The sequence below is a fragment of the Amia ocellicauda genome, chromosome 10 (genome assembly GCF_036373705.1).
Source record: "Amia ocellicauda isolate fAmiCal2 chromosome 10, fAmiCal2.hap1, whole genome shotgun sequence".
Lineage (NCBI taxonomy): Eukaryota > Metazoa > Chordata > Actinopteri > Amiiformes > Amiidae > Amia > Amia ocellicauda.
Genome location: NC_089859.1, coordinates 11,148,705 through 11,154,782, shown reverse-complemented (window position 1 = coordinate 11,154,782; position 6,078 = coordinate 11,148,705).

Below are 6,078 nucleotides of genomic sequence, written 5' to 3'. Positions count from 1 at the left end.
CCATTTAAAAAGTTTAATCTGGGGGCATAACAATTATAAGCAATTGATTGTTATGAAAGTCAATCTTATGCCTAATATACAATATATGTTAAGAATCTAGCTCATTAAAATGTGTACAGTTACAGCTATCAATAATTTGTAAATGTAATGTAAAACGTTAAAGTAGACAGAGTCTATGTCTATGTTTTTCATGTAACTGTGACTGGTAATACATCTTCCATGAATATTAGCTTATTGTTTATGAGTAATATATGTATGCTTCATTACCTTATGAGAGCACTAATGGAATGCTTGTAAAAGTTGCTTAAGACTACTTGAGACTTAAAAATTATAATAAAGTACAGCAGAAGTCTATCTATTGTGTTAAATGTATTTTGTTTGTTTGTCACCATTCAAAGCAACAGAAAATGATGTATGAGAAAAAGATCAATTGATGTCACTGAGAGGTTGAAATTATATGCATGCTGTTCTGTGGTGCATTTATTTTCGTTTGTTTGTTTTGTCATGTTCCCAATGTTGGGGACAAAAGAAAATAATCTTGGGATGATTCACCACATCCATATATATATATATATATATATATATATATATATATATATACACACACACAAACACTAGTCTCTCTGGTCATGATGCCAAAACATAATCATAATATTTTGTAAAACTGCATTATTAGAAACCCTACCATAATAAAAGCAGCAATCCAAGACATATCGGAATCCAATTTTCCCCTGACACACAAGGCCCTGTGATAAGTATCACCCATCTGTATTACCATCTGTCATTTCCTGGAGGATGCTCAAGACCAGGCTTCAATATGTGGTGTTTGAGTTTCCTCATTTTGTGCTTGGTGTTTACTGCTATTTTACCTTACATAGATTTAAATTAAATATTTCCAAAAGTTAGACCAAAAAAAATAATACATACAGCATGGCACTTCCATAACCATATAATGGAATCCCTGAAGACAACGACAAAGATGAAGAATTTAGTTTTCAGCAGTTAAATGTAACAATTACGTTAAATGGAAAAAACTTTGTAAAATCATGGTTATAACCTGGTCGAATCATGTTAAAGTACCATGGTTAAATATGATAAAGTTTAGAGTGATATAGCATGTAGCAATGATAATATTAACGATTAGTGTTTACACTACACTCCACTGCCATAAGGAGAGTTTACATGCAGTGTTTTAAGTGATGGCTCCAAAACTCAGAATCATTTTTGTGGCCCAAAACAAATTGGAATCCAACATGGGAAAAACATGTTCATTTCCACATGTAAAGCCACATTTTATGAGTAAATGATTCCGTGATAACCATATATTTCCTTAAATTATAGCATTATAAAAGTGCTAGATAACTAGTCAGTTTGTTGTGGGTTTTAAGGTAAAGTAAGTTGCTGATGGACGTTTCATGAATAGCAATGGTGTTTCAGGTTAATGGCATTGCGGAAAGCTGTTTTCTTTTTCTTATGCTATATTGTTGTTGTGCGCTGTTCAGCAGGCTACTGTACTGTACATCCTGTTGTAATCCTAACTTAATAAAACGATCTGAAGGAAGGAAGGAAGCACTGCACAGGTTCGTCCTCTTTTGCCGGGAGCAGGACTCCCGTGCGACCTTGCAACTATTGGGCAGTGCTTTCCTTTCAGATAACTGGGGTTCCATTCACAACCTATTGTTATCTTGTTACCATCATGCTCCGAGGGCTCTGTCAGCTGGGCCAAATACAGGGCCAGTAGGCTCTCAGTGTTTCGGAGGCGGGCCGCTTGGGCAACATTTATGTACATGGGGGCACTGCAACACCAACCAAACACAACTTTGCTGTTGCTGGACTGAACACTGTGTATGCCAAGCACCAAGTGCTGGATACAAGCACAGTTTAGGCCCGTAGGCTTAACCACACTGTGTGTGCCGGGGTTTCCGGGGACACCGGGTGACGCGGAATCCAGGGTCCAAGGGTAGTAGACCACCAGCCGTAGTGGGATCTAAAACCGAGGCCTGCACACACAGACAATGGGGCTAAGCAGAGTTCATTCTCAGCGACCTGAGAGAGCGAGATCTCCTACAGCCGCAGCTGCGAGCTGTAGTGCAGGCGCCAGCTGGCGGAGGAGCACCTCACGCGGGCGAGATCTCTTACAACACACCAAGCTCAGGCCAGGCAGCCGGGCCTTGGATTTTACTGCCGCTGCTAGCGATCCTGCTGTGGAGGAAAAAGCCCTGTTGACAATAAAACCAACACAGCAAGCAGTCGGAATATTTTAGGCACTATATTAACATAACCTAAACTGAAACCGAAAGCGTAACCAGAGCCCCGGAGCATGGACGGAACAGTCGGATTAGCTATCAATAATAACTAATGCAATACAAATAGAGACACAGACACAGTAAACAGTGGTGAACAACACAGACATTGTCAGGTCAGAGGATGTCATGAGAAGAGGACCCAGGTGCGGGGCTATAGCTGGTCAGGGACTGGGAAAGGATAGAGAAACAGGCTATCAGGGTTTAAAAGGGAAATCCAAGAGACGTCATCAAAAAAGGCCGGCAAAAGGTCAGTCGATCAGCAAACAGAGTTCTAGGGAAAATCCAGGAGTCGTAAACAAAGGCAGAAGCAAGGTCAGGTAAATGGAGTCACGAAACACTGCATACGGGCTTGGAATTAATTCACAAATGAACTCAAGACTTTGCAAAAACTGAGGGGAACAGAGGGATATATATAGAGAGAACTGAGAGAGCAGTGGAGTGTTGAACCAATGGGAGGGAAGAATGTTAATTAAACGGAATGCACATGTGGCTATGGAATGTGATGCCAGAGACAGGACTAGTATTCTGGTGACGATGACCACTGGTGGTGAGGTAAGGACATGACAGCTGTGAAGGCAACCAACTGAATAATAATTGTTAAATAACAATAAAGGGTCTAATGCACAGACAAGACACAGAGAACTCACGTTCTCGAGTCCAGGCGAAATGGCAAAAGAGGACGAACCTGTGCTGACGTCACGTTTTATAGAACAGGAAGTGGGAAGGGACCTTTTCTGAGTGACGAGCGCAGGGGCCAAAGGCAGCTTTGATAGTGATGTTTCGATCAGGTTCCTACGGAAGTGCACAGAAACCCCTCCCCTTGGGCAGTGCTTCTGACTTGAAAGATAACACTTATATTCATGGCTTGTTAGATCCATCAGTGACGTGACAAACCACTTGGGTAAGTATTATTAAACAACAAGATGCAAGGCACAAGCAACAACCATATCAAGGGCCACATCTACCCTGTTTAATTTGAACATGTTGTCACATGACATACATGTATTTGGTGATGCAAGCGTCTCGAGTACTGTTCTCCACTCATGTAAACCACCCTTTTCCTGCCCAAACATCACGAGAACTGTACATAGAGCTAATTTACATATTAATTAACTCCTTTGCCCTTAATTTGCTTGCTGTCAATTAATCAGAATCGTCTCCCTCAAGCATATTGTCTCCAGTAAGGTTAAATCACACATGTTAACTCTGCCATAGATAATGGACTGAAGCCTTATTTCGAAACCCACTGCTTTTCTGGGCAAGCTACGCCCACACAGGATTCGAAGTACTAGCATTGATCATTGAGCTACTGTTAATCATATTTTATGCAGCTAATCACTTGAAAATGCTTGGCAATGGCTGTTTTCAAAACAACATACTACACTACTACATACTGCATAAGTATATACTGCATGCTACATCCTGATTTTCTGACTAGTAAGTAGTACAGTAGGCAGTATGAGGATGAATGATTCAGTGTACTATATATGTCATGTGATCTCATTTACTTATTTAGCGGCAATACAGCTGGGTTTTTATTTAGAAGGAAGCCAAGGAAAGCACTGTACAGAAAAGGGGCGGGCCAGGTAAAGGTGTCACAAATATACTAATAGAAGGGTATGAGGAAATGTGCATTGCAGTCCGTATAGGTATGGGTTCATTACAACATGTAGTATGGTAGTATGCGGTTTCGAATACAGCTAATGTCACAACAAATTAGGTGATGCAGTCCCTGGAATTAAATGGGAGGTACCTACGCTTTACAGCAGTGGTCTCCAATTTCACCATCACCAATTTCTAAATACTGGGAACACATGCAAGTTATTAATCACACAATTCAAACTAGGCAATTCTTGAAATCTAAAGGTATTCAGTTAATTGCTCCAATGGTTTCTAAATTACTACATTTTCCAAACCACCTGCTTAATTAATTCGAATTAAATACTTTCAGGTGTTTAAACATTGATGATAGAATAGGTGACATCCAAAACCTGCTGGATAGGGGCTCTCCAGGACCAGGGTTGGAACCCACCGCTTTACAGCATAGAACCCGCTTAAAATTGCATTTTAGCTTTTGAATCTTTAATGTACACAAAGAAATCCCTGCAAATGTATATTTTTTCTTTTGGGCAGTTAAACAATGCCTTACAATATGAACAATTAAACTTGTTTTTACATTGAGTCACAATGTTTTACTACATCATATCTCAAATGCATTGGCTATATGTAAACATTAATTATCTTCGTAACAATCACACAATTCTTAAACATTTCAGATATCCCATTTTAACCCATTAAATCGTAATGACAACACTGCATATAGTCATTTCTGTTCATAATAACGGCATATCACAAGATACAAAAACAGCCAATTTGTTTACTGATTATTTTATAAATCTTAAACATTACAATGGTGCTGTATTTATAATAAAAGCAACAGACAGAAAACACTATGTACCTTGCCTTTAAATAAACTGGGGTCGATGTCATACAGCGACGTAGACTATTGGCTGATGTTCTAATATTTCAGATTGCGTAATTTACGGGGCATCTTAGGCTATATTTTTTTGTGAGTTGCCAAAACACGTTTGTTTCAAATGTTTATTACAAATGATAAATCATATCCTATAAATGTTTATTGAAAGTTTGTAAATGTAATTATTAATGGATCCTAACCAGTGATGTGCGGTGAGTGAAGGTAGACACTTCTGTCAGGCTACACTAATTGTAGTCCTGTCTGAATTGTATTTGTATACGTTCTTGGACTATAGTAAACAATTTCCATTGTTCACTGCTTTGTAAGTAATACGCTTTTTTAGAATACAATACCATTTTATGAAAAACTAGTAAGCCTAATTACAAATACATGTTAATTAATATAGTAATTATAAATACATTTATACCTGCCCGATCTCCTTTCCGTTTAACAACTAGAAGAAATAACACACATTCAAGCGAACGCAGCGACGAACTGTGGGTATTTCTATTTTGTTGATACGCATGCGCAGACAGGTGACGATTAATAGGTGAGATTGAAAGTGGAGTGGATGCGCATGCGTATCATGGCTTTATTCAACTGAATGGGAAAGAAATGCTCAAGCTCACCCTGCTTTATTTTTCATGCTTCACAAGTGTTAAAGCATGTCCGGTTTATTTTTTATTTTTTGAGCATACGACTAAAATAGCTTTAATAGTACTTAAAATATGCATTATGCTTATTATACTTATTAAATAGTGTTTGTATTGTTTTAATGATTATCACAATGAAAAACACTACTTAGTATGCATCTGAATTGTTCCTAAGTATTTTATAAACTATTTACCAACCATTTATTAATGCCACGGTAATATAAATTGGTACAAAAATTAAATACCAGATATGATTCCAGAAGAAGTAAGATATACCTTAAAACAATATGAGAAATGGAAAACACATAGTGTTTAGTTGTTGGAAAGGTAAGAATACTACATTTTGGAATAGCGAATAATACATTTATTTAATAAACCTATTTCGTAATGCCATGTAGTCTTAGCATAAACTATTCTCAATGCCTTCCTCTGCCTCACGTTCCTGTACAGCTGACTCTCACTCCCTGCCTGCAATAACCGCTTATTTAACACCCTGGAGACGCACAGTGAGTGAGCATAGAGCTCTGTGCCAGCATAGAGAACCTCAACATACAGGAAAGCACAACCTTCTTCTTCTTTGTCTTTATCTTCGTCTTCTTTTACCCCTTTCCTTTAATTAAGAACTTTGTCATATACAAGTTTA